Source organism: Schistocerca piceifrons, chromosome 7 (genome assembly GCF_021461385.2).
Source record: "Schistocerca piceifrons isolate TAMUIC-IGC-003096 chromosome 7, iqSchPice1.1, whole genome shotgun sequence".
In the NCBI taxonomy this organism is placed as follows: domain Eukaryota; kingdom Metazoa; phylum Arthropoda; class Insecta; order Orthoptera; family Acrididae; genus Schistocerca; species Schistocerca piceifrons.
In genome coordinates, this window is record NC_060144.1 from 74,038,898 (window position 1) to 74,062,493 (window position 23,596).

The following is a 23,596-nucleotide window of genomic DNA, read 5'->3' on the forward strand; positions in this document are numbered from 1 at the left end:
AGAGTGTCTGGACATTTTGTTTTGATCCACCTACCGCTTTGACATAAGACCAAAATTTCTTAGGATTTTCTGCCAAGTCAGTACATAGAACTTTACTTTCGAATTTATTGAACGCCTCTCGCATAGCCCTCCTCACACTACATTTCGCTTCGCGTAATTTTTGTTTGTCTGCAAGGCTTTGGCTATGTTTATGTTTGCTGTGAGGTTCCCTTTGCTTGCGCAGCAGTTTTCTAACTCGGTTGTTGTACCACGGTGGTTCCTTTCCATCACCTACGATCTTGCTTGGCACATACTCATCTAACGCATATTGTACGATGGTTTTGAACTTTGTCCACTGATCCTCAACACTATCTATACTTGAGACAAAACTTTTGTGTTGAGCCGTCAGGTACTCTGTAATCTGCTTTTTGTCACTTTTGCTAAACAGAAAAATCTTCCTACCTTTTTTAATATCTCTATTTACAGCTGAAATCATCGATGCCATAACCGCTTTATGATCGCTGATTCCTTGTTCTGCGTTAACTGTTTCAAATAGTTCGGGTCTGTTTGTCACCAGAAGATCTAATATGGTAAGGCCACCAGTCGGTTCTCTGTTTAACTGCTCAAGGTAGTTTTCAGATAAAGCACTTAAAAAAATTTCACTGGATTCTTTGTCCCTGCCACCCGTTATGAACGTTTGAGTCTCCCAGTCTATATCCGTCAAATTAAAATCTCCACCCAGAACTATAACATGGTGGGGAAATCTACTCGAAATATTTTCCAAATTATCCTTCAGGTGCTCAGCCACAGCAGCTGCTGAGCCAGGGGGCCTATAGAGATATCCAGTTACCATGTCTGAGCCTGCTTTAACCGTGACCTTCACCCAAATCATTTCACATTTCAGATCTCCGTCAATTTCCTTCGATATTATTGCACTTCTTATCGCTATAAACACGCCTCCCCATTCACTGTCGAGCCTGTCTCTGCGGTATACATTCAAATCTGAGTTTAGGGTTTCATTACTGTTTACGTCTGGTGTTAGCCAACTTTCTGTCCCTAGTACTATATGGGCGTTGTGACCGTTTATTAATGAGAGCAGTTCTGGGACCTTTCTATAGACGCTCCTGCAGTTTACTATTAGCACATTAATATTGTTATTCCCTGTTGCATTTTGCCTACTCCTACCTTGCCGCGTCTCAGGAGGCGTCTTGTCGGGCCTAGGGAGGGAATTCTCTAACCTAAAAAACCCCCATGTGCACTCCACACGTACTCCGCTACCCTTGTAGCCGCTTTCGGCGTGTAGTGCACGCCTGACCCATTCAGGGGGACCCTACATTTCTCCACCCGATAGCGGAGGTCGAGAAATTTGCACCCCAGATCTCCGCAGAATCGTCTGAGCCTCTGGTTTAAGCCTTCCACTCGGCTCCAAACCAGAGGACCGCGATCGGTTCTGGGAACGATACTACAAATAGTTAGCTCTGATTCCACCCCGCGAGCGAGGCTTTCCGCCTTCACCAATCCCGCCAACCGCCTGTACGAACTGAGGATGACCTCTGAACCCAGACGGCAGGAGTCACTGGTGCCGACATGAGCAACAATTTGCAGTCGGGTGCACGCAGTGCTCTCTATCGCCGCCGGCAGGGCCTCCTCTACATCTCGGATGAGACCCCCCCCCCCCCCCCCCGGCAAGCAGACAGAGTGAACACTGGCCTTCTTCCTCTACCTATCCGCTATTTCCCTAAGGGGCTCCATCACCCGCCTAACGTTGGAGCTCTCAATAACTAATAAACCCCTCCCCCCGTGTGCCTGCTCGGACCTTGCTGAAGGAGCGGCCACATGTCCACTCACAGGCAGAGCGGGCGATGCCACACGGCCAGCCTCCACATTTACCCTCCGCCTCGTGCGCCGCGAGCGCCGCTTAACCCGCCACTCCCCTTGGGGAGGGGTGGCCCAACCGCGCCCGGTACCCGCGAAGATGTCTCGACAGCAGGGACAGTGGATGACGCATGTAACACCTGGGGTGTACCTTGCAACGCACCAGACCCCCCACTGCCGCTACACTCCGAGGCAGCAGCCTGAAGACGGCTGACCGCGGCCATCAACACGTTCAGCTGTTCGCGAACAGTGGCCAGCTCCTCCTGCGTCCGTACACAGCAGTCACACATTCTATCCATCCTAAGGAATCAGTTAACTGAAGAGAGTTAATCAACTTTTAACTAGACTCCTAATTCACTAAAGGCGGCTTATTATTGACTGAACTGCGATTGCGATCCACTTCTTGTAGAAAACAATGAAAATAGCACTACCTGTCTCTGGACTGTATTGAAAACAAACACTAGCACTACTGGCACTATGGTTGACTAAAGGGACTCTCTCTGACTGTATTCAAAACAAACACGAAATCTATGGAACACTATTAATAGCACTCGACAATTAAAGCTTCCTAAAAGCAAAAACACACGGAAGAAGAAGTGACAAGTAAGAAAAATACAGTTAATACTTAAGGTAGCTCGCTGCACAGCAGACGTGTAGCAGACGGCGGTTAGGACGATGTAGTGGATGAAAGCGCATGTTTTATCCTGGATACAAAGAAATGTACCAGTGGATAAAATTAAACGTAGAATGTATATGGCGAGGTTAACGGAACTTGCAGTGCTGTACGAGGAAAAAACCCCACAGTGCCAAGTCGACAGACTGGGAGACGCTAAAGGACATAGTTTAATCAGCCTCCGTCCATATCATGCTCATTTAAATTCGACTGAGGTTTAAGTGCTCAAAAAAGAAACCAGTGCAAATGGGACCACACCACAGGTCAGGTCTCGATTTGTCAGCCATACCAAGAAGGTAGTTGAAGAGAGATGGAATGGTGAACGACTACGACGAGTTTCGAATAATACGTAATTTCTCTTGTAGCCATGTTGAAATATGTCTCTTCTGTCAAAACACAGCAGAGTTTACAAATATTCATGTCACTAACATTCCAATGTAGTTGAAACTGGAGGGATGTCAGGTCTATAGTTTATGAAAAAGCCCATTCTCAGAATAAAAACAAAAGTTTGACTTCTTCACTTACATTGTTAAAAATCTCACAGCAATTTGCATTTCACCAGCTATGGATGGTTCTTAAAAATTACACTATTTCATTGAAGGAAGTCTATAGTCGTTTTAACATCATGAGAGATACAGAAGGATCGCACATTAACGATATGGAAAAATACTCTGCCCTTTGTGTGCTCTCATTTGCAAAAATCTTGTTGCGATACTTCGAACGCCTTATGAGATATGACCGATTTATTAGTACTTCTCTGCGACCTTTTCGCTGGCGTGCGCGATCGTGAAGGAGCGGTTTACATAAATTCCATTTTCTCGAGAGAGGAGACAGCGATATCTCTCCAAGTTTAAAGAATAGTTCTATACGTTATGTACGTTTCATATGAAGCAACATATGACTTACCATGCACCAAACAGCAATTCATAGCGACCCTTATTTTTCACTCCAGACTTTAAGAATTTCTAGCAGTAGTTGACTTAATATCGAAATATCACTATTACTGTCAGTATTAACGAAATGATAGGCGGTTTATCATGAAGCTGACGAATTAACCTACAAGACGTGTGAGAATCAGGTGTTTTTAGTTAATAGTGTCTTTGGAATCATTTGAGGACGATAGCAGATCGGCCATCTAGCGCTCCTTGCTGCTCGTGGAGTCGATTGGCGTGGCGTTGTGGTCCCTTGTTGACGCACTCAGCTCATGCTGGCAACTTTGTTTCCCTCCACTCGCTCCGTACTGAACTGTCGATGTCGTAACTAATTTTTAACGCACTAAAAGTTCAGTGCTGACTTTCCGACACCTGTTGGATGTCTTATTCGTGGCTATGTGGGCAGCTGGCGTGTAGTCGGAATTAAGGCCCAGTTGTGAGATGACAGATGTGAGCGGCAACGCGCTTGCTAGTTGCACAGGTGGCAGCTACCATTTCCGAAATGGAAGGAAGACCAGGGTTTAAGAACGGTTGTGCACGTTGCACACCATCAGCGATGCCAATGATTACTTCAGCACACGCGAAACGTGGGTAGGTCGGAGACGTCACGCTCATTTGTTCTCATACAGGGTGACAATTTTCCAACTGTATGAAACTATCCAACTATATGAAAAAAAAAGAAAACGTGAAGTAGTTACAAACTACGGCGTGCACACACCTTATTCAACACGTACACGTCAATACAGATATTCCGATTTAGGTTTGACGTGTTCGATATACCTGCCATAATTGGCGGTGATGTGGCGCAGACGAATTCTGCACGACCCGCTGACATGTCGGAACATCGATGCTTTCAATGACATCCTGAAAGGTTGTTTACAGCTCAGCAATGGTTTTGGGGTTATTGCTGTACACGTGGTCTATGATATGGCCCCACAAAAAGGAGCCGCACGTGCTCAGATCCGTAAAAATCTGGCGGCTAATCGAGGCCCATGCCAGTGGCCTCTGGGGACCCAAACCAGAATACGGTCCCGAAAGTGCTCTTCCAGGACATCTAACTCTCTCCTGCTTCGATGGGGTGTAGCTCGGTATTGCGTGAACCGCATCTTGTCGAAATCATGGTCACTTTGGATAATGGGGATGAAATCGTCTTCCAAAACTTTCACGTAGCATTCGGTAGTCACCCTGCCATCAAGGAATATCGCACCGATTATTCCGTGACTGGACATTGCACACCACACAGTCACCTGCTGAGCGTGGAGCGACTTATCGATCCAGAAATGCGGATTCTCAGTCCACCCAATGCCCCAATTTTGCTTACTGATGAACCCATCCAAATGAAAGTGGGCTTCGTCGTTAAACCAAACCATACAACGCATTCTAATTCCCATCATGCATCGCGGTCAACCGTACAGTTTGAACGACCTGACGCAAACCGTTCAGAATTATGACGATTTTACTTTATATACACCTCTGGAAATGGAAAAAAGAACACATTGACACCGGTGTGTCAGACCCACCATACTTGCTCCGGACACTGCGAGAGGGCTGTACAAGCAATGATCACACGCACGGCACAGTGGACACACCAGGAACCGCGGTGTTCGCCGTCGAATGGCGCTAGCTGCGCAGCATTTGTGCACCGCCGCCGTCAGTGTCAGCCAGTTTGCCGTGGCATACGAAGCTCCATCGCAGTCTTTAACACTGGTAGCATGCCACGACAGCGTGGACGTGAACCGTATGTGCAGTTGACGGACTTTGAGCGAGGGCGTATAGTGGGCATGCGGGAGGCCGGGTGGACGTACCGCCGAATTGCTCAACACGTGGGGCGTGAGGTCTCCACAGTACATCGATGTTGTCGCCAGTGATCAGCGGAAGGTGCACGTGCCCGTCGACCTGGGACCGGACCGCAGCGACGCACGGATGCACGCCAAGAGCGTAGGATCCTACGCAGTGTCGTAGGGGACCGCACCGCCACTTCCCAGCAAATTAGAGACACTGTTGCTCCTGGGGTATCGGCGAGGACCATTCGCAACCGTCTCCATGAAGCTGGGCTACGGTCCCGCACACCGTTAGGCCGTCTTCCGCTCACGCCCCAACATCGTGCAGCCCGCCTCCAGTGGTGTCGCGACAGGCATGAATGGAGGGACGAATGGAGACGTGTCGTCTTCAGCGATGAGAGTCGCTTCTGCCTTGGTGCCAATGATGGTCGTATGCGTGTTTGGCGCCGTGCAGGTGAGCGCTACAATCAGGACTGCATACGACCGAGGCACACAGGGCCAACACCCGGCATCATGGTGTGGGGAGCGATCTCCTACACTGGCCGTACACCACTGGTGATCGTCGAGGGGACACTGAATAGTGCACGGTACATCCAAACCGTCATCAAACCCATCGTTCTACCATTCCTAGATGGGCAAGGGAACTTGCTGTTCCAACAGGACAATGCACGTCCGCATGTATCCCGTGCCACCCAACGTGCTCTAGAAGGTGTAAGTCAACTACGCTGGCCAGCAAGATCTCCGGATCTGTCCCCCATTGAGCATGTTTGGGACTGGATGAAGCGTCGTCTCACGCGGTCTGCACGTCCAGCACGAACGCTGGTCCAACTGAGGCGCCAGGTGGAAATGGCATGGCAAGCCGTTCCACAGGACTACATCCAGCATCTCTACGATCGTCTCCATGGGGGAATAGCAGCCTGCATTGCTGCGAAAGGTGGATATACACTGTACTAGTGCCGACATTGTGCATGCTCTGTTGCCTGTGTCTATGTGCCTGTGGTTCTGTCAGTGTGATCATGTGATGTATCTGACCCCAGGAATGTGTCAATAAAGTTTCCCCTTCCTGGGACAATGAATTCACGGTGTTCTTATTTTAATTTCCAGGAGTGTAGTTCAATAATGGTCACCCTGTCAGAGGATACCAAAGAACCGTGCCGTCCAGTGCGACAGCGGGCTGCGCCACCTGAGCATCACCTGAACGCGCACAGAGTCCAGGCGATACGTTCGGCAGCGCGTTGGCCTACTACACGAATTCCAGAGGGGCCACATTGTCGAGCTCCGGGAGGCTGGGTTGGACCTATCTACGAACTGCGCGCCACGAATTCCTCACGACACCAGTATTGCCCGTTGTTTGCGGCAATGGCTACAAGAAGGCACGCATGCACGACGTGTAGATTATGGACATAGAAGAGGCACAACAAGAAGCGAGGAGCTACGGATTGCTTCCAGGAGCGAACAGATCTGACGGCAAAATGGGGTCAGTTCAGTGGGCTAACCTGTCTTCCATGCAGCGTAATTGCTACTACCATCGGTCAGCGGTTGCATGACGCAAATCTCGCTGCACGCAACCTTTATGGCGCCTGTCATTCAACCAGGGAGTGTCCACTCGAGTCGCCTCTTGTCGGCAACGACGACCGTGGGGCCCCTACAGACTGGCAGCGAGTCATCTTTAGTGACGAGTCCCGCTTCTGCGTTGAAGACAACGACCAACGACCACCGTGTTGGTGTCTAGAGGCGAAACTGAGAGAGGCACAAAGACTGGTTTGTCGTCACCCACCACACGTCGTGGCAGTCTGGCGTTACGATCTGGAGAGCGACGTCCTACGGAATCCACTCACCGTTAGTGTTCCGAAAAGGCTCCGTGACGGCCTGACAGTGTGTGGAAAAGTTCGTGCAACCGATGGCCGTACCTTTCGTGTGCGCCCGCACAAATGCCGTATTTCAACAGGACAACGCTCGTCCTCATACCGCTGCCGATGCCCGGGCACGCTTTGCAGCTGAGGATACTGTGCCATGGCCAGCCGCACTCCCTATCTACCCCGGAACGAACGTTGCTTGGAGAGCTATTTGGCGTGCCGCAAGGACGTCGCCGCCACCCGCCAACTTATGGAAACTGCGCACTCAAATGCAAGCGGCGTGGACCGGAGTGTCGTATTGTTTCATCCAAAACTTATGGTGCACCATGGTGCAACGTCTCGACGATTGTATTCATAACTATTGAGGCTCGACGCCGTACTAACAGGTATGTTTTGGGGTCACGTAGTGCAATAAATTTTCGGTCCTTTAAAGTCGAAAGTGTAATTGCTTTTTTCGTAGGGTACCGTGTACCTGCCCGACAACAACGATCCCAATCCGTCTTGAACTTCTGGTTGCAACTCTTTTCATAACTTTCAGTGTATTTTCACAGAACAGATTAGGTGTACTTCCAAAGTCCTAAAGATATTTCTTACACTCTACGATAATAGCGAAACATTATCATTTTGTAATATTTTTCTGTGTGCAGAGGCACAACTAAACCTTCAAGCGTTCCACCTTGACACTTCTTCCAGTTGGTGTTAGCAGCAGGCTCAACCATCGCGCTAATTCTTATTTGATCGTAACAAGTTTTCACCATTTTATTGATTTTTTTGTCTCATGAAATTAACTACAAATGACCCTTACAATTCGTAATCTAGAACGTTCTACTAAAAGAATCCTTTCGTGTATTTTAAGAGGCGGCGGCAACACGTTTTTAATTTAAAATTACAGGCCTCATATGTAAACAGTGCTAAGGGTCAATTTTGTTGTTTCCAGAATTCGAGCGGTAATGTTTCAGTAAAGTCTTTAAACTAAGATATTTCAAGTAAATCCATTGTGACTATTGCGATAAGTCATTATTTTCATATATTTCTAGAGAAACTACGATTTTTAAAATTGTAAATTGTATCTAAAATGTTATTCTAAAAAGCATATCGTCTACTTCCAACGGACTGCACTTAAAATGGATGAGCATTGACATGTCCAGCGTTTACTTGCTGGTCAAGTTACCAAATTACTACTGCGAAACTTTACAAAAATGGAATTTTAAATCATCCAAAATGTTTCAGCTTATGATACGAAGGCTTTCATTATCAGTTTTTGCAGTAATAAGCCATAACAGTCTTAAAAATTAATCTGTGATTCAGCTGGGCATAAAAGTAATTTTTTTTGCCTCACTACGACGTGAGGCGCCATGTCATGAATTGCTCGGTCCCTTCCGCCGGAGGTTCGAGTCCTACCTTGGGCATGGGTGTTTGTGATGCTCTTAGCATAAGTTAGTTTAAGTAATGTGTAAGTCTAAGGACCGACGACCTCAGCAATTTGGTCACATAAACACTGTCCAGGATGGCTCTTAACTCTTCTGCCATCGCACTGTCATGTAAATTCACTCGAACAGTGATGACGTACACAACATACATGTACATAATTAATCATTTACATTTAGGTTATTAGCAATAATTTTAAACATTTGCGGCTGGAACGTATTCAGGATCATTATCTGAGCAGTAGTTATCGAAATCATCATCGGATTTCCACAAGTCGCCCCATAAAAGCACGTATCTGGAACTAAAACTGAACACTGTACCGCCAGTGGCAGTTTCTGGCAATTACCACTATTTAGATGCAGACATTCTGTCGAAGTTGCCATTAGTCAGAATGTGAAATGACACATAGATCTGGCAATTCTTGTTTTATCGTGGAAATATGAAACGATACGCATAAAGCACATCGGATACCGTGTTTTACAAGCAATAACTCTGTTTCTTATCTACTGCCCCTTACCACTGTTTACAGTCCAAGTCCGCAGTTATAAACATTGTCTCATCTCCTGTTGTGTATTTTTAGCCTGTTTCCCACCGATGCATTGTGGTTCTCCTGTACTGCTGCACCTCTACCTCACTCATCACCAGCTGAGGTTATAAGTCACCCCTTCCCTACCATCTTTTTTCAGCACTTCTGAAATTGGCTTTACACTGTTTACAAAATTTCCAAAGTATCTTTAAGTGGTTCGTCCAGCATAGAAGATCGTTCCGGACATGCCCTCCAATGAAAGTTTTGAATTTGGAAACTGGAATAAATTCTGAAAAAATGCTGCTTGTTGCATGGAACAACCCCTCTTCTCGATAACCTAGACCTATGTGTCGTTGTTTCGTCATAAATCTCAAAATCGTTAACTAACATCAACAATTACTTCTGAAACAAACAATATAAACTTTCTTTTAATACAAAGACAGATATGACGTATACAGTAACAGGACATAATAGGGTTTGCTACACAAAGTACGTGCTTCATCTTCAGTGTACCGAGATTTTCTTAGAAATATATTCCCAAGAAACAACTAAAGCTTTGGCACTTTACTCGCTTTTGATTTTTTTACTGATCAGTGGCCATATGAAAATGATAAGTAATACATTACTACAGCTTTTGTCGTCCTTGAATCCATTAAAAACGTATTCGGTCTGGTGGACGTCCTTTGACTTTCACCTGCTACGATGTCACCTTTATTTTTCCGCTGGGCTACAATATATTTTAGTAATCACTGCGTGTGCTTCGTCACTTCTCCTTCGTTCACTGCCATTAGTACACATTCCGTTGCTTACAATCACCTGAAAATATATTTGATGATTTCAGTTTAATTGTAATATGAGACAGATTACAATTAATCAATGTCATATACCAATTCAGCCGTTTTTGTACACTACCTGTAACCACATACTTATTAGAGATTTGAGCTATTCATTACAAAAGTTTGTTTACTACAGCTGACTTGTTGGGTTGAGTTTCTGACTAACATAGTCACTAAGAATTCGATGTATGGTCACACAAATGTTGTGCGCTAATGACCACTGGGCTCACGTTTACGAGGGCTGTATTTTATTTCAGTCGCCAATTGGTTGTGACATGGAAACCACAGTGAAACTCCGGTGAAACTTTGGACAAATGGGATGCACGGTGTCTCTAGCAAGCCAGTTTTTAGCGTTAAGTCGTTTGTTCCAGTTCTGAGTGCACAGTGAACACATCAAAAGAATCCTAGAATATAGTGCCTCCCGCCAAGACTGAAATCCTGCTTTGAGGTTACGTTCGATTCCTTGCAGCCCTAACAGAGAGCTAGAAAAAGCTAAATCTCGTAGATCGCCCAGATGCACCTGTGTATGTTGCAACCATACTGCTTTTTTTCCGGAAGGAGTAACTTACCTTCTTGAATCTTACTTTCTTAAAACTTGCAGATCCATTATAACACAGTATATCGCATTGATAATGCATATACGTACTCAACAGGTCGAGTGCTAGCGTTTTCTCAAAGACTAATGTAAATTGGTGACAGAGAACCTATAGATGGGCCCTCAAGGTTCGAAATTCATCTTGTCTTTGGTGATATTCACGTGAACGTTATGAACTGCTATTGTTTTTGGATGTGCAGTTCCTGATTTTGGCCGATACTCGTAACACGTGTTACCCTCAGCATTATTTCTCTATTACGTTTGTCCCTCTAATGGTCTGCCTTCTCTTGCATTCATTCCAGTGCCAAATCTCTCATGTCTTGTACTAACGTATTGGTCCTTTATGGTATGGGTGGTATTTAAAGTAACGTTGGGACTCTTTTTCCCAGTTAAAATTTCTCGGGGAGATGTTTCTGTGGTGCTACAAATTTGCTTAAATAATTATTGCTCAGTTGTTCACGTTTTTCTGAATCCAATGTAATACTAATTTCGCTTTCCATTGTTTCCTCTTTACTTGTGCGACTGGATACAGATTTATCCTAAAGGCTCAATGAGATGTTATCTAAGACAGTATTCATATCCTTCGATTAAACGTGAGTGCTGTCTTCTGCCTCCTGCAGTCCTTTTCTAGTATTTTTCATCTGGTTCAAACCCATCAATTTCTACTACATTCTACATAATGTATACATCACTGTCATCCCTATCCATCTTTTGTCCCACGTTAATGCTTTTCTGACTGTGTTGGTAACTCTAATCTGCATTTTAATAAGCATGTTTCTCGTACTGTCCGTTAGTATTGCAAAGCTACCAAAATCAGATACTTTCTCTGTTTTATCCTGCCTACTCGTCAAATATGGCGTGCCTAGGAAACCTGCTTTCTCTGATTGCTAGACAGCAGTTCAAACAAATCGTATTAAAAAGTTTTATTACGAAATGAATCAATGACAATACTTAACTTTGACAGTAACACAGAAGTGTCGCATGCAAAGGGCGACACACACACACAAAAAAAAATCTCTTCAGTATATAAACTTCCTATACATGTGAAGTAATACAGTGGATGTTTCTATCCTGGTCGCTGGTCTTGACGCTTCTGTAGAACTGAGCCGCGGCCAGTATATACTTCGTAAATCCTTTCCCATTAATGGGCCACAAAAGTTTTTTCGAAAATAAGAGCTGGTGGATTCCTTATATACTTGTATGTTATTGCTTATAAAATTTATCCATTCAAATGCATTGCATCTCACGCTATTTTGCGCACCATTTCACCAATTTCTGTTAGAAATTAATGGCGAATTCGTCATAAGCTTAATGCTCTTTTTCTCATTATTCTTCACAGATTTTCTCTCTGAGTTCGCGAAAATAATATCGATATTTCACGAACGCTGACTTCTGATTGATGAAATAGGCCTCGTTTTCTGTCATCATTGTTTACTACCATGATTTTGGTTCATGTAATTAAGTTTGAACTAACTTTTTACGCTGCAGCCCGGAGGGTAAGAGATGTTCGGAAATATTAATTATAAATTCTATTAAAAAGGTGTAAATTTAGTTGATGACTATAGCTGCATAGAAATTTAAGTTGCTCGTGATTTCCCTAAATCGCGTAAATCAAACACCGGGACAGTTCTTTTGAAAAGAGCACAATTGATTTACTACCCTCCTCTCTACTTCTGCGCCCTTCCTCCCCCCCCCCCCCCCCCCGTTTTCTCTTATCAGAGCTTGTGGTTCATATTTCGTAACGCCTACTCAATGGGACGCTAAACACACATCTTACTTCCATGTTCAGTTTTCCAAAGCATATGGGACTGTCTAATCTACGTAACTCCTCGTACCAACTCACAACTACCGTATCTCAAATTTTTCATCTTTATTTACCTTATGAAGTAGAAGTTACTTAAATTCTTCATCCTTTTGGTATAACTAGTACAATGACATAGGGTACATAATTAGCAGACGATATTTTTTTCATGTTGTAGAAAAGAGCAAAACAGACTTTCTGTTCTGAGAAATTAACAAATATTCTGAAAGAGGAAAGGATCAGTTCTCAATTCGTGATATAACTCGTAGATACAAATGTCGATAGTAGCATTTCGCCTCACTATATGCTACATCATTCAGCACACGTCTTGTTTTCGATGAATGTTCGAGCGTATTGTTGTGGTTGTTGATTTTACAATAACATTTCATATTGAAGTTCATTCTGTAGATCCCGTTTCTCATGGTCTTTGATTCTCAACCCATATTTTTGACTATAACGTCGTTTTCTGTCCAAATAAAATGAATAAGCTGTTTGAATACTCTATTATGCTACTATTTTATTCATCATAGTATACACTTCTCATGTTACTGTGAACTGGATTACAGCTGAAAGTACTACACACTGACTGGACGAAAGTGTCTCCTAAATCGTTTACAGTAGGTTGCTATAAATAAAGTATATGTAAACTTTAATAGTTAAAATTTCATTTACATCTCAACGTAATAATACTTAATATTACTTTCGAGTAATCACCACTAATTTTGTTTATGACTAAAATTTTACTGCTGATTCCAAAAATTATGAATTTTAATTTCTAAGAAAGTAATTTGATTGATTTTATCACCACGAACATTTCCCTCCAACTATGTATTTAGTGCTACTGAAAAAATAAAGTTGATTAATATGAAATGAAATTTTTACCAAAGATTTGCAACTTACTTATTGACACCAAACATAAGAATATTCCCCTCATTAACATTAGTAATTTAAATACTTTCATGAAAACTAGTTCTGTACATAAGCTATCTCAAGATAAGAAAATTCTATATTAATTTCTGAAAATAACCCATTAAGGCTCATACATCCAAGAACACCTCTTATCACATCCCAAATAATTCGAAATCCACTTTCACAGTGATTGTTATCAAGCAAATAAAATTTCATAGATGATTTGCAGTAATTGTTATAAAACAAACAAAGTTTCACAGATGATTGATAATACAGTAATAAATGACTTGAATCGGATTTAATTATGAAAATGAATTGACTGTCCAACGTCAGCTTATTAAAATTTTGTTAATTTGAAATGATGGTCCCTGTTGAAAGGAACACTGTGTACATGTACCAACATTACAGATTGAAGTAGTTTTTATTATTTTTTGTATAGTTAAAAGGTCACGTACGACCATTACTTCACATTCTCCACAATTCGTGTTAGAAACTTCTGGAGGTTGTAGGAATCAGTTACTTATTAGTTTTACATATCTACAAATAGCTGTGACTCATGGTACAACTTTTCTAAACTCTCATGTCATGTATGGTCAACAACATGTCTCAAATTTTATGAACATAACAAAATATTTTAAATCTTGTAACTAATGATTATTTTCACTCATTTGTTTTTGCCGCGCACTAGTCATACTAGAGATCCTTCGAATATATACAGGTGTCGCAACTAAACATTGTCATTTAGACACATTCAACAGAAGTCGAGGTCGAAGATTTTGACGATGAGGCAGTTGGTGTCCACTTGTCAACCTAAATCAAGCGGTACTCACATTTTATCTCGGAAGAGAACTGCACAATCTTTCTACGTGACGTCGTTTCGAGGCCAATTCCAGCAATACATTTTAAGATATTCAGGTTACTCTGACCCGATAGCCTGAGTAGATGGATGGTAGGCTCAATTAATCTACTAACAACAACAAAAATGGGCCTTTTCGAACATTCTGTTTAAAATTATTTGTGTTGAATCATTGTTGCTCCTTTCAGAATTGCGTAAATTGAATTGTGGAACATCTATATAATGCTGAAGCACTTTGTGTAGTGGTTAATCAGGGAAATATTAAATGGTAGAGTTGAAAATTTCTTCTGCCGTACTATGAAGCGAAACCCAAATTGGCCCTGCCTGTCAACTGCAGGACACGTCAGTTAGCGCTACACGGCATACTATGGAGTTAGCGCACCGGGCGTCGGGACGCCAGGGCGCCGCCGCGAGCCCTTGACACCATCGCAGCTAACGCGATTAGTGTCGATCTACAGCGCACTGACACTCCACGTAATTGGATTCTGCCGGCGTCCGCATGCATTAGGATTTGTGGGAAACCAATGCTCGTCCCACTCCTGGGTCTCACCTCCCAACACCTGCCGAAGCCCCGAGTTTCTGCACGCAGTGGCTTTTCGTAGTAACTCGATAAAACCACTTAGCTGTGAAAGCTGAACCAGAGCTGCTAACTGATGTTTTGTTTTCAAAAGATAGATACGCTGCAACAAGTTGAAAATCAAGCGAGATTTAACGAGAAGCAATTAATGAAAGTTTCATGTATCTTAGTACAGGATTTCTAGTGGTTTTTCTGTCTCTCTCCTTCCAAAAGGCACTTTATATGCGTTTCTATATGCGTTTTAACACCTGTAAGTCGTTGCAATATGCGACTTGTAACAAATTGAACCATGAATATGAAATGACAGACCAACTCCTACCTGTCATATTTCTTTTCATTCTCTGTTAATTCCAACTGTAGCACTTGTTGAAACGAAACTGAAACAAACACCTTACCAAAATATTTATTGGACAGCAAAACATGATGACAATCAGGTAGAACAGATGGACACTGTTGATTTCTTATAACTAAACCTGAAAATGAAATTCATTTATGAGGTGCACACCACAGAAATCCTGAATCACCTAAACCAATTATTTTTTGCAATTATATTTTGTCAGTCATAAGTGATACAAAAAAGAAAGCTTTCAATTCCTAGTGTGATAAAAGAAAATTTTTTGATACAACTTATGACAACAAAGTAAGTACTGCAGTGTCCACGATCACGTTGTTGTTGTGGCCGTCAGTTTGAAGACTGGTTTGATGCAGCTCTCCGTGCTACTCTACCCTGTGCGAGCCTTTTCATCTCCAAATAACTACTGCAACATCTGAATCTGCTTATTGCATTCAACTTTTTGTCTCCTTCCACGATTTTTGCCACCCACACTTCCCTCCAGTACTAAACTGGCGATCCCTTGTTGTCTCAGAATGTGTCCTATCCATAGATCCCTTGTTTTGGTAAGATTGTGCCACAAATTCCTTGTGCCCCAAGTTCTTTTCGGTAACCCCACATTAGTTACCTTAATGACCCATCTAACCTTCAGCTTTCTTCTGTAGCAGCACATTTCAAAAGCTTCTATTCTATTTTTATCTAAACTGTTTATCGCCGATGTTTCACTTCCATACATGGCTACACTCCAGACAAATACATTCAAAAAACATTTCCTAACATTTAAATTTATATATTGGATGTTAAAAAGTTGCTCTTCTTCAGAATGCTTTTGACGCTATGGCCAGTCTACATTTTATATCCTCTCTACTTCGTCCATCTTCAGCTATTTTGCTGCCCAACTAGCAAAGCTCGTCTACTGCTTTAACTGTCTCGTTTCCTAACCTAATTCCCTTAGCATCACCTGATTTAATTCAACTATATTCCATCATGGTTATTTTGCTTTAGTTGATGTTCATCGTATATGATTCTTTCAAGATACTGTCCATTCCGTTCAACTGCTCTTCCAAGTCCTTTGCTGTATCTGAAAAAATTACAATGTAATCGGGAACCCTCAAAGTTTTTATTTCTTCTCCCAACACTTTAATTTCCACTCCTAATTTTCTTTACTGCTTGTTCAAACATCGGGGATAGGCTACCTTTTCAACTACTGCTTCCCTTTCATACCTCGATACTTGCCCCCATGGCGCCCGCGTGCAAACAAGATTTTGAAGCCTTCCCCCCCCCCCCCAACTTACTTTTCACACCCGTATTAAAGAGCTGTTGTCAGTATTTTCATGATACAGAATTTCTTTAATAATAAGTTTCACGAAAATAAAATCCATTTACATACTAATTCACTGCTTATTACGTATAAATGAGAATCACTGTTGGCAAATCCAAGAATCCAGTTCTAGCTTGTTTGCTGACTTGAGTGAAAGTTTCTTCGACACTTACATATACTCACACGAGCTGAACTTTTGTTGTTTTCATAACTGCGAAACCTTCTATTATCTAGTATCTAAAATGTCTAAGATCTTGTGTTCTATTGAAATAAGAGCCAAGTTTGTAAGTCTCTGTTGATCCATTGTTGATCTTAAATAACTTTTTATACTTTTTGATTTCGAAAATGATCTTTCACCAGATGCAACTGTGAACAGCAGAGTAAGAAATATTCTTAGCGCAATTGCTGTGTTGGGAAAAGTTGTTATTAAATCATTTTTGAAAAGATATTGAAGGATCGTATATGGATCACAAGACTGATTTTCTAGAAAATGCAACCTTAAAGCGTTAATTTTACTGTACAAATCAGTACCGTCAGTTTCGGTTTCATTCCTTGAATGGCCTTTAAGTTTCATTTGCAAACATTTACAACGTTAGAGTTACTAAATAATGTACTAATGAAAAAACGAGAAAGTCTTTAAACTTTTTAACTCTTCAAATCTGCTTGTTAAGGAAATTTATGTCTGATCCAGAAAGCGGAAAGAAATCTACTTTGAAATTCGTTTTGGGGTCTAACAAAACTTCGTCACGATGTTCATACTGAAACTGGGTCGGTTTTCTTCTTCTACTATGTATATTTATTGGAGGGAAACTTGCTTCAGCATTTAGTTAGTTTGCCACATTGGTAGCTTCCTTTGAAATCATTTCAAAGCTTTCATCTATGCGATATTTTGTAAATTTGTCAATCAAGCTCGTTAACAAATTGCTTCGTATCTGAGTATTATCTGTCAGATTTTGCATCATTGTACTTAAAGAATTAATTTCGCTCAAAACATCGTACCAGATTACAACAGAACAAATGAATTTATTATTTTGAATTTTTAATGCAAGAGACTTCGCTTCGAGAGTGGTGCTACATTCTCCACTAGAAGAGGCCTCTGAAGTTTCCAACTGAGCGTCAGATACGTTTCCTGTATAAAACCGTAAGGGCTTGATTGGTTCAATTCTGCTAGACCATCTCGTAGCACTTTAGCTTTAATTCTAGTAAATATGGCAAATGATTGGCCACCTAATTGTTGATGATGGAAAGAAGACGTACCTTTCTTGAATTACGCCTAAGAAATTGATGGCCTCGTGAGAAATATTTGCTGCATCACTTGCCACTATAATTAAGCTTTGAGCTGAAGATGGAACCTAAAATACAGGCTTGTTGATATCCAAAATTCTTTTGTGCAGTCGGTTGGTTTTTTCCACGTATGTTAGAGCCATTATTAAATTTGAACGTCCAGGTTCAGTTCAGAGAATAAATTCAAGACGGAATTTAACAAGCCCTCGCCAGTTGAACTGACAATCGGTACTTTCTTGTCTGTGTGAGTTTAGGTAAACATGCCTAAATATCACTGTTATGTATTCTGCGTGGCTTCTTCGGATTGCACTCTAGTATGATGGAAAAATATTTAGATTCTCTTACTTTTTATCATTGTGCCTAGTAAACCAATAATTTCTTTTTAAATGTGATTTCTTCGTGTTTTTTTTTCGGAAGAATCACAAAATGCCAGACACTGTCTCTTCAAAAGTTAATAACAGCAATAATCCTTTCTAGCACATCGCACCAGTGCTTTTTTTACTTCTCTATTAGTTTCAGTTGAATCTGATATACAGTGTTCTTTATTAGTAACATATTATTCATTTTTACCAATGACTTCCAATTTTCATTGTGGGAATCATTTGTTTCATGTCTTTTCGACGTTAATGATAAGTGCCGTCAATTTGAAACTCCATTCATATCAGAGAGACTACCTACATTTTTCCCAAGAAATCTACAATAGAAACAGTACACTGAATCCTTTGATAAAGAGTAAAGAAGTCAGCCTCTTTTAACGTTTTCGCCGTTAGAAATATTTCTGTAGTTGTAAGTGCCAGCCAACTTCCTTCCCTCGTCATTAATGAGATAGGTATGATTGAACAGGACAAATTTAACTAAAATATTAACAAGATCACTATTAATTTTCAGAGGCCACGGGCTTGGGTCTTCGCTAATTGTCAAACTCTCACAAACTACCGCTGTAATGCTTGAAGATCCTTCAGCAGCAACATCACACATGTCAATGCTTTCGTTGAGATCACCAGAGGCAGTAGGAGCGCAACGTGTCCTGTTTCACTTGCTTCCATAGTTTCAGATCCAGACGTCGAGCACGTGGCATAGGCAAGAGTTTCTTGACCGTAGTTTACAGATTTGGTCAAAAGTTTCGTAATAGAACCTGCCAGTTTTTTTTACCTATCTTCTTTCGTTTCTGATTACGAAACTAAGCCTCAAAAGGTTCTTTTTCTTTTCTGTGGTTGCTGAAACAATTTTTGGTGAAACGAACGAAATTGTTTGTTAGTGTTCGGTTGAGTAAATTTACAAATGAATGAGATGCTCCCTCTTTTCTTCTATAATATTTTATTTGTGTTACTGTAGTCATTTTAGAGCCCATATATATTTCCTTCCACTTCTGACACTCTCGTTGTTTACTGGATGTATAAGTAACTGTTGAATTCAGAACGTGGTCGATAACGATACGGTATGTCTCTTAATTTTTACGAATAGTTCATTAATTTAGCTTACAAATGGCAACAGAGCCAGTAAGGTAGAGCGAACTAATCTGTCTAATTACAAAACCAATTTCATGTATGTTAATTTAAATACGGAATGTACTTACTGTACTTTTTAACATTAGTAAATAGTGTGGCCAATCTTTTGGGAAAAGAGAATTTGCTTTTCGCTAACGTTGCATCCACGTACTGTGGGATTTAACAGTGAGAATATAGGTGACGTACTGGAGGTGATAAGCAACCAGTCAAAAGCGCGACGTAGTGTTTCTCTGTCGTTAATCGTTTGTTACGGGAGTCTCCTCTCCTCTGAATGCGCTGCTGCAACATGAGGCTATAGCCACTGGCGGCTGGTAATCATGTGTGACTGTGCTACAGCACGTTGTAAGTATTATAGGAGAATTATATCATTTATCTTAGAATACAAGCCGGAAGCCGCAGCAAACTTACGTCATTTCTCCTCGATTGTAAGCCCGAAATCGCACTAAAATTACAATTCTTTCCCAGTGCGTGTTGGTATGTAAAAAAAAGATGAGAAAAACTCGTTTTGGATCTGATTTGATCTATTATAAATGGTTTTGGAAAGCCCACGACTGTGCAAACAATGGGTCTATTTATAAATAAATCCTCTGCTAGCAGTCACGATTTTTCTTTATTTACTTTTCTCACGACGAAAGTGAGAAAAGTAAATAAAGAAAAATCGTGACAGTCAATTTTGTTTCTCCTGATGAAGTCATCCTCCTGAGTAGTCACCCCCTAGCCGGAGCTCCGAGTAGGGGACTGTTTTACCTCAGGAATGTTTTACCCAAGAGGACACCATCGTCATTTAATCATACAATAAAGCTGGGTGTCCTCGGAAAAAATTATAGCTGTAGTGTCCCCTTGCTTTCAGCCGTTGGCAGTACCAGCACAGCAAGGCCGTTTTGGTTAGTGATACAATGCCAGATAAATCAATCATCCAGACTGTTGCCCCTGTAACTACTAAAAAAGCTGCTGCCACACGTTTCTCTAGCCTCTCAACAGATACCCCTCTGTTGTGGCAGCACCTACGGTGCGGCCATCTGTATCGCTGAGGTACGCAAGCCTCCCCACCAAAAGCATGGTCCATTGTTCGGGGTAAAGGGGGGGGGGGGGAATTCACGCAATATAAGTTATTAGTGATGAGGATTCAAGAACGTCTACAGAGATCTCTTCAAGGAACTGGAAAGGCTACCTTTGCTTCACAACATATACACATGAAGAAAAGCTTTGCGTCACCTCGTTTCCGAGAGTTCCGGAACCTGAACAGAAAATTGGAACAGAGATCAACACGTAAAACATTTTCGCCCTTTTCATTGCTCATGAAAAAGTGTGTGCTGATATGAAACTTCCTGACAGATTAAAACTACCAGGAAGTTTCATATCAGCGCACACTCCGCTGCAGAGTGAGAATCTCATTCTGGAAACATGCCCCAGGCTGTGGCTAAGCCATGTCTCCGCAGTATCCTTTCTTTCTGCAAGGTTCGCAGGAGAGCTTCTGTAAAGTTTGCAAGGTTTGAGACGAGATACTGGCAGAAGCAAAGCTGTGAGGACCGGGCGTGAGTCGTGGTTCGGTAGCTCAGTTGGTAGAGCACTTGCCCGCGAAAGGCACAGGTCCCGAGTTCGAGTCTCGGTCGGGCACACAGTTTTAATCTGCCAGGAAGTTTCACACATTGCATGTTGTACCACCATACAGCGAGTCTTTCAGAGGTGGTGGTCCAGTTTGATGTACACGCTGGTACCTCCAGTACCCAGTAGCACGTCCTCTTGCATTGATCCATGCCTTTATTCGTCGTGCCATACTATCCACATGTTCAGCAAGGCACTGTTGCTCAAGATCGTCCCACTCCTCAACGACGATTCGGCGGGGATCCCTCAGTGTGGTTGGTGTGTCACGTCACCCATAAACAGTTCTTTTCAATCTATACGAGGCATGTTCGATAGGGTTCATATCTGGAGAATATACCGGCCACTCTAGTCGAGCGTTGTCTTATCCTGAGTGAAGTCATTCACAAGGTGTGCACGATGGGAGCGCGAATTGTGGCCCATGAAGAATGCCTCGCCAATATGCTGCCGGTATGGTTGCGCTATCGGTCGGAGGATCACATTCACGTATCGTATAGCCGTTACGACGCCTGCCATGACCACCAGCTGCGTACGTCAGCCCCACATAATGCCACCCCAAAACAGCAGGCAGCCTCCACCTCGCTGCACTCGCTGGACACTGCGTGTAAGCAACACCGACTCAAACGACGGTCTCAGCGCTTTTTCGTGACGTCGCGTCAGCTAGGCACGGCGAACGCCAGGTCTGTTGTAGGCATACTCATAATGGTGGTGTCTCCCTCCCTGACACATGAAAATGTGAAACTATTGGCGGTAGTTGACCAACATACATAGTGCCGGCCGAAGTGGCCGTGCGGTTAAAGGCGCTGCAGTCTGGAACCGCAAGACCGCAGCGGTCGCAGGTTCGAATCCTGCCTCGGGCATGGATGTGTGTGATGTCCTTAGGTTAGTTAGGTTTAACTAGTTCTAAATTCTAGGGGACTAATGACCTCAGCAGTTGAGTCCCATAGTGCTTAGAGCAATTTGAACCATTTGAACCAACATACATTGTTGTGAGTGATTCCTGCAATCAATTAATTGTGCAATTCATTACACTTCTTAACCAATAGTGTACTCCTGAACTTAAATTTCCACCTGTTTTAAGGATTGACATACAAAAACAACTTCATGGTCCAGCAGCAACAGAGTTCGTGCTTCTTTATCTTATTTTTAAATCTGAGGAAGTTATGTTTGTACTGGTTTGCTTTTACAAGAAACTGTGAACATATTGGTGCTCTTCTTTAGGTTCTTGGTTGACTATGGAGTGAGGAGCACTGAATGTTAATGAAATACCTTACGATTGTACACGTTGGGGGGGGGGGGGGGGGGGGGGGGGGACAGAAGAAGGGACAAATGAGTGATACTTGTTTTGTGAAATAAATTTTTTTTATCTTATAAAGTTCCTCCTTTCTGTTGCAAGAGGGGAATGTTTACCTTTTCTATTGTACATGTTTAAAAAAGTTTAAGCTTAGCAGTATTTTCGATGTATGAAGCTATTTTGTTTCCTGTTTAGAATTCCTTTCGTTGAAAACGACTGTAATCTAATGACTGGCAACAGTTGGACATTTACACATGTAAATTATTTCACATTTCCAGTGAAGATGTCAAACGAAAATAAATAAATAAATAAAAGAAATGAGTTCATTGTAAGGTAGTTGGGGTAGGTTTCGATAGCAAAATGAATCAAGTAAATATAGTTACTTGAATGTAAAATTTTCGAAGCTTTCAATAGGGCAAAGCATCTTCTCATATTGATCTACGTTTGTTTCGACAGGATACAGTAATACACAACTGTTACCTTCATTTGTAGCTTTACGATAGTAAGAAAATCTTTCATCTAAGTAAAATTGCAGAATCCAAAACAATACCTAAGATTTTGTCCAAAAATAAGAGATTTATAGTGATAAGCACGCCCATGCGTTTCTGCCTGCAACAGACCTGGCGTTCGCCGTGCCTGGCTGACGTGACGTCACCAACAAGCGCCGAGGCCTTCTTTTGAGTCGGTGTTGGTCTAAGGCGTTCAGACTGACCGGGTCTGGATGAAGGCATATGCGACACTCATCAGTGAAGAGAACGTGATGCCAATCCTGAGCGGTCCATTCGGCATGTTATTGGGCACAGCTGTATCGCGCTGCATGGTGTCGTGGTTGCAAAGATGGATATTACCATGGACGTTGGGAGTGAAGTTGCGCATTATGCAGCCTATTACGCACAGCTGGAGTCTTAACACGACGTCCTGTGGCTGCACGAAAAGCATTATTCAACATGGTGGTGTTATTTATTTATAAGAAGGAAATAACCAATTGCAGACATATTATTAATACACATATCACGTTAGCGGATGGGTCACGCCCCCGGCTACGCTACGAGCAAGCACGGTGTTGTCATATGCGCGAAATTGACACGAGGACCTTCATGCACATGTTTTAAAAATATTGTAACCTAGTCATTTACATTCGTTTTTTCAAATTCTGAGAAAAAATATTGTTTCTAGTGATTTCTTCTACTTGATTCCATATATGTTTTCGATTTTTCAGTTAAACTTAACTCAAAAATTTATGTCTTAATAGTAGATGTCGCATTCCACGTTGAATTTCATACTGAATATTTACAGGTTCAGGAACTTACTTACACATCAATGTCGCTTTGAAAAGTATACTGTTAAAAACAGTAATTACCTAAATTTGTGTTTGTAAATTGTTTGAATGTGGTCATAAAGTACCGCCGACTTGGTAGCACTTGTTGATATAGCTAAGATTATACTATAAGATATTTTCTGGCTGTGGACAATGCTTATGCATCACTGCCTTTTCAAAAAGCGTGTTGTTAATGTAGGTCTACAGCAATTAACGAATTTTGTTTTTATTAAGTTTGTTTCTTTGAGTGGGCAAAACGTATATCCGCTCGCGTCCTTCGTAATGCGCGTTAGAGAAAATCGTTCGTACTGCTA

The 23,596-nt window shown here is 42.1% G+C and overlaps 1 protein-coding gene across 1 annotated transcript in view; it reads left to right on the plus strand.

The window, feature by feature from the left end:
- Positions 1 to 23,596, plus strand: part of LOC124804857 (acetylcholine receptor subunit alpha-L1) — a 617,332-nt gene that overhangs the window by 198,336 nt on the left and 395,400 nt on the right. The gene's annotated exons all lie outside the window — the stretch shown is intronic.